Source organism: Podarcis vaucheri (genome assembly GCF_965113315.1).
Source record: "Podarcis vaucheri genome assembly, chromosome: 10".
NCBI classification, from domain to species: Eukaryota; Metazoa; Chordata; class Lepidosauria; order Squamata; family Lacertidae; genus Podarcis; species Podarcis vaucheri.
Genome location: NC_138748.1, coordinates 48,050,653 through 48,062,248, shown reverse-complemented (window position 1 = coordinate 48,062,248; position 11,596 = coordinate 48,050,653).

Here is an 11,596-nt window from a genome sequence, read left to right as displayed (position 1 = left end):
TAAGTATTTTGATAAATTCAGAACAGACTGAAACAGATTAAAACTTGCATCAACTTTCTAAACCTCTGGGTAGGCTTATTTAAGCAAAAACATTTTTTGCAGGCACTGAAAAGAGTATAGTGAATGTGTCTTCCTATCAATAAGTGCTGCCTCCCTATAAGATCAAGCTTTTAAAAATGTGGAACAGGTACTCTGTGGCACCAGTAACAGTGCCAGTTCCACTGCTCAAAGTTATGGTCTTAATTTCTTCTTCTTTACCCAGAAACCTTCAAAACAGCAGGTCTCCTCTCCTAATTGAAGGACTTAAAGATACTTGATGGTTAACTGCTATATAGAATAGATTCATTTAAATCAATGCACCTTAGTCACAGGGGTGCCAACTTGAATAAAATATTGATCACAAGACGCAGTGCGAGCCTATCATTTGAATGACAGTACCCATCAACTTGTGGTGGAGGGGGGCTGTCTCCCTCAAATATTTTATTGGGGGGCCAAAGGGACCCCAGCCCCTAGGAGTTGGCTCCTATGCTTAGTTATGTCCATTAATTTAAATGGGTCTACTCTGGGTAGGACTAGAATTGAAGGCCAACCACGGTTCCTGAAATTACTGGTTGAGAGAACGCTCTCAAATGTTTTTAGAATGAGTTTTCAAAACATTTTTAGCATTGATGTGTTTGCCACCCTAGGCTCCTGCAAGAGTTATGGGCAGGTTATAAGTTGAATAAATGGCAATGATCGTCTACCACCCTGACCCCAGTCCCACCAACTTCTTTGACAAACACATTCTCCTTCCATGACATCCTGCCCTCCTGCAAGCTCCCCCTCCTTCCTGCCTTAACATTTCATCCTCCCCGCAATTCCCGCTCCCATCTGGTGCCACTCCAGAGCACAGTTTGCTACAAAATGATCAGAGCCAGCGCAGCTCTGACAACCAGATGCTAGGAACGAACAACAGGAAGCAGGCATTTGCTGTGATACCTGCCTGGGAGCTTCCAAAAGCATCCAGCTGCCTACTATTGGAAAGAGAATGTGTGGTCTGGTCCAGCAACACTGTTCTTACTTTGTCAGGTATTTTGCTGGAACAATTTCTTCATGCCCTATTTTTTAAAAGAAACATTCTGCTGTGCAGTAACCTGTTCCAGTTAAAACCAGGGGGCCTCAGAAATATCATGGGAAAGGAGTTCCAAGTGAAGGTGCTGTTACACAGATGGGTTGATTCCTTGCAAGTGCCTTATTAACATTATGTGGCACTCTTAGAAATTATTTCCCATTTTGCATTAAAGAATATGGACGCTGTCCTTTAAACAACACCATAAATGATCTTTACAAGTCCATGTTTTAATACCCTTGTTATAACGGGGCATTTTCAAAGATTTCTATCCCACTCCTTCTCATACTTCAGCTCAGCTCTGTTCCTCTTCCTTCAGACTACAGCATATATATTTTTTTTATGAAAGCTCCTACACCAACTCTCTCTGAAGAAAAATAGTTGCAATTAGAGGAAGTTACATTTGTTAAAAAGTTGTCATTTGCCAACGCTAAGCATTTTAAAGCAGGGAAATGACTGGGTAAGGACATCATGCATCTTGCTTGCCCACTTAATAAACAAAAACATTTGTTCTTATTAGGTAGGAAAGCCTGAATGTGCCAGCGTAGCTCTGCAACTTTCATCCTCAAATTGAATCTATGTTGTGTTCATCAACAGCTTAAGTTAAAACTCAAAGTAGCGAGGACAGGGGTGCAGTGGGTGTGGCCTGTCCCAGGTGTCATCCCTGAGGGGGGTGACATCGCCACGCTGCGCCACCCCCCTGGGACACTCACATGTGCACCACTCCAGGTGCCGGAACAGCTAGCTCCGCCTCTGGCAAGGCCTTCAGGTCAACGGTTCAGAAGAGTAAATCAACATATTGCCAATGAGCCAGAGAATGAGTCCTGAGAATGCAGCTGGATGGAGCACAAGGTTCAATGGAGACCAATTTCAGGAGCTGGCTCCTCGTAAGGTAAATTTAGGTGTCTGTCACTTGTAGGTGGGGGATCTTTTTGAGGTCAAGGTCTGCATCCAACAATGGGCAGCGTCAAAGCCACAACTCCCACCACATTCATACAGAGTTCGTTCATATGAATCCATACAAATACCACATTCACATGGAACCATACACACACCACATCCACAGGGATTCATGCACACGCACAATTCACATCAAATTACACCTCTACCCCATTCACACAGATCCATACACACACTCCATTTGCACACAGGAATTTAAATTCTCTCTTTCCCCTCCCTATTCTGCCTCTCCTTCTGATATTTCTCTTCCCTGTTCCTCCCTCCCTCTTTTCCTCCCCTTTCCTTTCTTCTACCTCTCTCCCCACTTAGCAATTAGACTTGGGGGAAATATCAGGCAGTTCTTCATTCATGCTGAAACTCCACTGACGTTTGAGATTGGCCCATAGCATGCTCTCTGCTAGCCAGTCCCCTTCCCTTTCCCAGGGACACCTGAGCAATGACTGAACAGGGAACAGATTCTAGAAACCAGAATCCCCACACATGCTAGTAACAATATACAGTATGTTTCTAAGCACATCCAGGCTTCGGTAATGAAACTTATAAGACCACTGTTGTCTAACAGCTGGGTCTCCTTAACAGTGGTCCCCCACTTTATGGATGGGAAGGTGAAGAGGAAAGGGCAAAATGGCAGGCAGTTCCCTAGATGCGCTAGCACTCAATAACAAAATACAATACAACCCAGGTGGAATCTAGACGCAAATAAAAACACTGTGAAAATGCTTTTTAAAAAAGCCTTTTGAAAAATATATTATATTTGCCATAAGCTCGCCATTGCTATCTAGTGTCACATTTGTATAATTAACTTAAAACGCACTTAAAATGTTATATTTGCAGCTGTATAGCTGAGTCCCCAAACTTAAACAACAACAACTTCTTCTTCTTCTTTGGTGATTACTTGTAGCTGAGTAAGATTGTCTTCCATAAACGTGATTTTAACAATGAGTCTGTAAGTGACTGTGGAGGCCAATTCTGGATCCACACGCCCTTCCACAGTGGAGACAATGGTTTCCGAGCAGGAGTTGATCACAGTATGGATTTGCCAAGCGTGCCTTCCTCTTAGCACGTTTCTCCCTTGCGTCCTGAGTTTGAGTGTCTTCAAAGCCCATGACACCTTTGGTAAAGGCTGTTCTCCAACTGGAGCGCTCGCAGGCCAGTGTTTCCCAGTTGTCAGTGTTTATACTACATTTTTAAAGATTTGCCTTGAGACAGTCTTTAAACCTCTTTTGTTGACCACCAGCATTATGCTCTGCATTTTTAAGTTCGGAAGTTGCTTTGGAAGACAATTAGCGAGTGGGACAACAACAACAACAACAACAACAACAACAACAACAACATGTTTTTCAAAGTAGTTCTCAAAGAATGCTAAGAAAACCTGAGCTAATATACTGGAGGGAGCTAGAGGGAGACCATCCATCATTAGGAATATCTAATTCTAACAGTTTTTAAGTTGCTTTTCTCACAGTGACCCAAAGCAACTTATCTTAAAAACAATTAAGAGAAATTAAGTATAAAAAACCCTTTAAAACCCACCACAGCTAAACAGATAAAAGGCAGCACTTACAGATCCCACCACACCAAGAAAGGCACCGTGCCACCCTTCAAATTAAGGGCCCAGAGCCTGAGTAAAGAGAAAAGTCTACCAAAAGACAAAGATGGCACCAGGCATGCCTCTCTGGAGAAGAGAACATTCCACAAGCAAAGGGCCACCACTGACAAGGCCCACTATTGTGTTGCCACCCTCCAAAGCTTCCACGGAGAAGGAGCACAAAGAAGGGCCTCAGGAGATGATTGCAGTGTCTGGGTTGGTTCACATGAGAAGGGTTGTCCTTGAGGTTCTGCATGTCAAGCATAAAGCAAAAGTTGAAGGAGAAGAATCAGCAAGGAGACTTGGAACAAGAAAAAGCACTGAAAAACAGCAGAAATTGCTGGGCACTAGCTATGCATGTCACATCTGCATTCAAAGAGAGCTTGGCTGCTTCGATTTCTGGATATTGCTTACTGCACAGCCCCAGAGATGCTGAACGTCAAATGTTCAAGAGGTAATCCAAATGGTTCTTTAAGTTTTGTTGATACCTTGTAAACTCAGATCATGTTTCACGGAAAGATTGCTAATCAAACCTGAGCACAGTCTTGTGAAGACTGTGCCAATGTATTGTTCCAAACAGAAACAGAGTGGAGGAAGGTGGGGAGAAATACATTATGCCTTATTGGAACAGAATGAAAAGAAATGGGATATTGCTTTAAAAGCCTTGGGGGGCCTTGGTGTTCAATTTCACAAACAGGAAAAAATCCAAGTGGCTAGGGCTTCCACATGTCCAGATTTTCCCGGACATTACTGGGATTTCAAAGGAGGAATTGATGTCCAGGGGAATTTCTGAAAGGCGGTGCTGTGTCCTGGATCTTAGGCTAGTCAATTAAAAAACCGTGGTTTTTATTTTTATTTTAAATATGGCAGCCCTACAAATGGCAAGGGGGAGAACACCACCAACAGATGTTGCAGATCAGTGATTATAGATTCTATACATTCATATAGTCAATTAGTGTGGTGCTTAAAAACCTCCAAAGAAGGAGATTCCACAACCTCCCAAGGGAGACTGTCAAACAGCTCTTACTGCCAGAAAGTTTTTCCTGGTGTTTAGTCAGAACCTCCTTTCTTCCAACCTCATTTTCATTACTGTCAGGGGTTCAGGAGCAGAGGCGAGGGCAAGGGAGGAAACAGAGAGCGAGGGGGAGGAGGCAGAAGAAAGGATGAGTGATGACGACGACCCGAGATCTCCGAGTCTTTCCAGTGAATCAGAAGATTCACAAAAAGGAGCACCAGTGGCCAGGGCAAGGGGGGAGACTAGGGGGACACCCCAGGAAGATAGAGCCAGAGGGGACTCAGAGGGGAGCAGTTGGAAATCGGGACCAGCGTCACCGCCAGAGAGTAGGAAAGAGGAAGAGCGCCAGGGATCAAGCGCTGGCAGCTCGCAACAGGAGGGAGGGCACGAGTCAGGAATGGCCACACCTTCATCGGGGAGCGAAGTGACGGTTAGACGGAAAGTGGAAGGTTGGGCGCGCGCGCCAAGTTCAAATGCACAGGAAGGTGGCGCAGTAGGCAGCCCGGAAAGGGAGCCAGGTCCTAAAGCCCGGCGCAAGGAGACAGGAGAGTCAGGGGGGTCAGCGTCAGAAGAATCCCGGAAGGAAGAGACCCAGGGGGGCAGAGGGACCCAGAGGAGAACTGTCAGGCGGAAAAGGTGGAGCAGGGCTAGGATATTAAGTTGGTGCGCAAGGGGCGGAGACTCAGACGGAGCTTCGCCGATCTAAGCATAAGACGTAGAGTTGCGCGCAGCAGCTTGAGAATGGAGACTGTAACTCAATAAAGACTTTTATTTAATGATCGCTGGCTGGCGTGATCCTCTGTGAGCTGGGATCTGGAAGCAACCCTGACAATTACTAAAGCTTATTGCTCTAGCATAGGATTTGTTCTGTTGACATAAGTGGATATATAGGGGGTAAAATAGTGGTGGATCTTGGGGTCTCAGATTTTAGCAGCACCCTGTGTGACACCAAAATTCAGTGCCCCTCCACCTCTCAGACTTCATTCTACACAATCATAGTTGCGGTGTCCCCAGCAATATTCCTGAAGCTCCATGCCTAGTGCAACCAAACCAGCCGTGCTCCCCTAAATCTGCCTCTGGATAAAAAGACAGGGTCAGGGGGAACAGGACACCAGCCTCTGGCCTGGGGACATGAGAGGCCTGCTGCCTAGTGATGAGGAATTATGGGGATTTAGGAAAATGACTTCAGAAAATCTCAGCCAAAGTGAACTGAGTCCAGAGGGAAGTGTTAAATGATCCTTCCCCCTTCCTCCATTTTACCATTGCAACAGCCTTGTGAGGTTATATTAGGATAAAACTGACCCAAGGTCATCTAGTGATGATAATCACTGAGCAGAGATTCACAGCTGAGCTTCTCTCACCAACACTTTAGCCACTACACCATCCTGTCTTTCTAAAGAGGGCCTTCCTAGTTCACAGCTCAGTTTCTTAGCCAAACATTCAACACTCACTATTCTGCACCAGCTCTAGGCCTCCAGCCCTGACGCAGCCGGGACAATCTTGGTGCCAACGCTACCCAAGTCTTGGTGTTCCCTCCAGCCCTTATGCTGTGGCACTGTTGTGAGAGGGAATTCAAACCACTGCATCGGGGCATTGTGGAAGAACATGAATAAAAGGACTTGTGCACCGAATATGCAGCAAAAATGGATATTATCCCTTTATGTACAATTTTATACCCAGGAACCAGGAATGGGGTCGCAGTAAAAAGGGTACCCATATTTTGTGTGAGGCAGAGAGCGACAAATCTGCTCCATTTATTAAGTACGGAGTGATAACTTGGCAGCTGGCAGTTGAATCTGTTAGCTCATTTTCTTACTCATTTGTATGTTGCCAGCTCTTCACCTCTCTTGGTGCAGAAGTACATTTTACTTGGGCAGAAGAGTCATTATCTGGAGCTTTGCTGGCTGGCTGCCTGCTGCAAACATACAGATGAACATATATTTATTCCAATAAAAGTATAACACTGGAGGTAGAGGGCATGTGGCTCTCTAGATGTAGACGGACTTCAACTCCCGTGAGCCCCAGTCAGCACTACAAATGAGCAGCGATCAGGTGAGTTGCAGTCTAGTGACTTTTGGAAAGTTAGGGGTTCCCCATCCCCGCTTTAAATTATAATTGCCCAAGGCTGTGGTGGAAGTGGCACAGACCGTGGGTAATTGGGACATTTTTGGATGGGAGAGAAAAGGGCCTATACAGTTGTACTTCAGCTCCCAAATACCTTGGGAGTTGAATGCTATCAAACAATCGCAAACCGGAAGTGAGTGTTCCGGTTTTTGGAACTTTCTTCTTCTTCTTCTTCTTCTTCTTCTTCTTCTTCTTCTTCTTCTTCTTCTTCTTCTTCCTCCTCCTCCTCCTCCTCCTCCTCCTCTTCTTCCTCTTCTTCTTCCTCCTCTTCCTCTTCCTTGGAAGCCAAATGTTTGGCATGGCTTCTGCTATTGTTGTGATATGTTTTGTCTTGCTACTCAAACAAGCATAGCATTCATGTCTAGATTCACATCTGGACATACAAACTAGCATATGCAAACTTTGTCAGGTCTGTGTCCGCTTCTGGGGACAGATACAAGTTCTTAAAGAAATGGGAGTGCCTGATCACCTCATCTGTCTCCTGAGAAATCTCTATGTGGGACAAGAAGCTACAGTTAGAACTGGATATGGAACAACTGATTGGTTCAAAATTGGGAAAGGAGTATGACAAGGCTGTATATTGTCTCCCTGCTTATTTAACTTATATGAATTCATCATGCTAAAGCCTGGACTGGATGAATCCCAAGCCAGAATTAAGATTGCCAGAAGAAATATCAACAACCTCAGATATGCAGATGACACAACTTTGATGGCAGAAAGTGAAAAGGAATTAAAGAACCTCTTAATGAGGGTGAAAGAGGAGAGCACAAAATATGGTCTGAAGCTCAACATCAAAAAAACTAAGATCATGGCCACTGGGGCCATCACCTCCTGGCAAATAGAAGAGAAAGAAATGGAGGCAGTGTGAGATTTTACTTTCTTGGGCTCCATGATCACTGCAGATGGTGACAGCAGTCACAAAATTAAAAGACGCCTGCTTCTTGGGAGAAAAGTGATGACAAACCTAGACAGCATCTTAAAAAGCAGAGACATCACTTTGCCGACAAAGGTCCATATAGTTAAAACTATAGTTTTCCCAGTAGTGATGTATGGAAATGAGAGGTGGACCATAAAGAAGGCTGATCGCTGACAAATTGATGCTTTTGAATTATGGTGCTGGAGGAGACTCTTGAGAGTCCCATGGATTGCAAGAAGATCAAACCTATCCATTCTTAAGGAAATCAGCCCTGAGTGCTCACTGGAAGGACAGATCCTGAAGCTGAGGCTCCAATACTTCTCATGAGGCCACCTCATGAGAAGAGAAGACTCTCTGAGAAGACCCTGCTGTTGGGAAAGTTGGAGGGCACAAGGAGAAGGGGATGAAAGAGGACGAGATGGTTGGACAGTGTTCTCGAAGCTACTAACATGAGTTTGACCAAAATTGTGACAGGCAATGGAAGACAGAAGTGCCTGGCATGCCTTGGTCCATGGGGTCATGAAGAGTCGGACACGACTAAAGAACAACAACAGTTGCTCTTTTTTTGGCAATACGTTAAGCATCCACCCTATTCTCTAAGTCCCCTGGAAAATGAATGAGAAAGGGCCATTTGGGTAGCAGCAGAAATTCACTTGGCATGTTCTTTGTAGTGCCAAAAGACCCAGGTCTTTTGAATAACTAAGTTTGAAAGTCCAGGCCTCTCAGTTTCCAGCTGAGTTTGAATTGCTTTAATTGTGTTCTCAAAGGTGGTTGTTGTTTTTTAAAAAAATAATTAATTAGTAATTGTTTTGATTGTTTTTTAACATAAACATTTATGTAAAAGGAAAAATACCCATGGTGCCATGGTCTAACCTGCATCAGCGTACACTGCAAGCCTGCTTGAACCCAGAGATGGTATCTTTTGAATTGTCGAATTGTCATTTCAACAAGCAAACAAAATAAACGAGACAATGGCAGGATGCATGTTAAATGCCTTGTGATTAGATTTGCAGGAAGGAAAACAAAGCCCAGACCTTGGAGCTTGTCCAGAAAGAGGAGGAACGTAAGGAGAAGTGCAGCAAGGCAGAGAGAGAGGGAGAGAGAGAGAATCACCCATAAAGGTGACTGTGTTTGTTGCAAGCACCATGGTTTCCATTAAATGCATTGATATGAAGGTTTGAAATGAAAAGAAGGAAAGATTCCTTGCCACTAATTTGTGTTTTCGTGATTCATTCTGCTTGGCACATGGAGTGGCATTACAGAAGACTCATGCAGGGCTCCGCTGATTAATGGATCTGGCTTGCTTTGAAGAGATTTGGTGGGTGGCTTGCAGATCCAGCACATTAATTAGCAAGGCACAAGGATGCAACTGGGTTCCATGGCACCAAAAAGAGTGTGCAGATTACTTCTCTCTGGGATTTTGCTTTCCTGCAAAACCTTTGTGTCCATTTCCAGAACATTTCACAAACGGATTGCTGTCCTGGCCCTAGAGATGCTCAACACGGCCTAGACAGCCAGTGTGGTGTAGTGGCTAGAGTGCTGGACTAGGACCTGGGAGACCAGGGTTCAAATCCTCACTCAGCCAATAAGTTCTCTGGGTGACTCATTCACAGCCGAACCTCCTTCACAGGATTGTTGTGAGGATAAAATGGGGAGAAGCAGAACTATGAGTGCCTTGGAGGAAAGGTGTGATATAAATGCAACATGCTATTGGCTGCACAAGGTCAGGGTTATCACTTCTCCCAATGGGATGAAAGTAGGGTGACCATTTATGCATTGCCACAAAAGGGGGGAAATGCATCACACAAAAGAAGGGATCAGATTTTCATAAATATTTGCATATGTGTATTTATATATATAGGGACGCGGGTGGCGCTGTGGGTAAAACCTCAGTGCCTAGGACTTGCCAATCGTATGGTCAGCGGTTCAAATCCCCGCGGCGGGGTGAGCTCCTGTCTTTCAGTCCCAGCTCCTGCCCACCTAGCAGTTCGAAAGCACCCTTAAGTGCAAGTAGATAAATAGGTACCGCTTTATAGCGGGAAGGTAAACAGCGTTTCCGTGTGTTGCGCTGGTGCTGGCTCGCCAGAACAGCTTTGTCACGCTGGCCACGTGACCCGGAAGTGTCTGCGGACAGCGCTGGCTCCCAGCTTCTTAAGTGAGATGAGCACACAACCCTCGAGTCGGACATGACTGGCCCATACAGGCAGGGGTACCTTTATTTATATGTATAGATGTAACTGCTGATGGGCCCTTTTTTCCATGCCACATTGGTCAAGCATTATGTGGTAACATATGAGAGGGAGTTGTTTTTATATAGGCACCCCAACTATTGAACTCTGCCTCCTTCAGATTCAAAGGGCTTAAAATAAAAAAAATAAAAAATCATCAGTTACACACAGAATTATTCAACCAGGCTTTTGGTTAAATTGCCATACCATGTTCTAAGCTCTCTTTGGACTTTCTGCTGTTACTGGTTTCACATGATGTTAACTGCATATGCACACTATACAACTATTTGATGGATTATTTCTACTGGAGTCCTGAAGCCCATCATCCCTGACCCTTGCCCATGCTGTCTGTGGCTGATGGAGCTGGAATCCAGTAACATCCAGAGGACCATAGGCTCCCCATCCCTGGGTTAGATGAATCGTTCAGTATAAGCCAGTCTCAATCTGATGAATGCAAAATCACAATCCCACGCTCTGTGGATGAAGTACTAAGGGCCAGAGCACTCCTGTACTAAAAGAAGCCATACATTAAAAGAAGCATCCTCTTTATTTTTCTTCTTTCATTTTATAAAAAGCATTTAGTGGATGAAAATAAGCACGGGATTTTTTTAAAAAAATTAAAAAATGTAGATTCATTTTCATTATGTTTAAGGCATTGTTTATCTCTCAGAAAGATGTTATACCTTTGTGACACTGTGTGATTGGGTGGAGGGTATAAATTTGAATAAATAACATGATCAGACTACATTAAATATTACGTTTGACACAAATGCAATCTAAATTTGTTCTTCTTGACTGAGTAACACAGTGGGGAAATAATAAATGTGGATTATTATGCACTTATCTACCATAGAGATTTCCCACAATAAAAGGTGGTGGTTCCTTTTTCTCATTGCAATCATGAAGTAACTGAGCTAATGGAGGGTGTGAGGAGAGACCGTAGCTTGAAATGGACCATTATCTGGGGCTGCAATGTTGGTTTTAATTTTAAAATCCCGTACATGAATTGGGACCATGCCTCCTCTCCCCGTATTCAAACTTCAGATCCCCTTCAGAGATCCTTCTCTGATAGGGTGGTCATGTGTCCTACTTTATGGAGGGTGGTCCTCTCTTAGAAGAATTCAGGAGTTTCTCTATCAGGGCTGGGCTATAGGCAGCAGTCTGAGGTGAGCCAGGAGCCACTGGAAAAGCCAGTATTCAGGATTGGAGAACAAGTTGGTACTAAAGGACAAACCAGGAGGCAAGGCCAAGAACCAAAATAGCAGGCAGGTCTGAAGAACAACCAAGGACAAAGGAACACATCTGAGCACAGCTCAGGCCCAGGAAGCCTTTTCTTTTCCTTCCTCTATTAGACAATCCAATGGCCAATCAAGATGGACAGAATCAGTCAAGGTCCTGAACATATTTCATGGAATAGCATCCACCTGCATTTCAGCAAGTGCCCACAGGAGGGAGATGCACACAGATCCAACAGCTCTTAGAATCCCTTCACTCTTTCCTCTGAAGAAGGGTCAGCGCTATTTTTCTAGAAAAAGGGGTGCCAGAACTCACCATGAATGCCTCTCTTGTTCTCTTATAACGGTGATACTGCCCATCTGAGAGGTGCTGGAACTGAGTTCAGGGCTGAAAAAAAGCCCTGGGAAGGACGCTTCTGGAAATT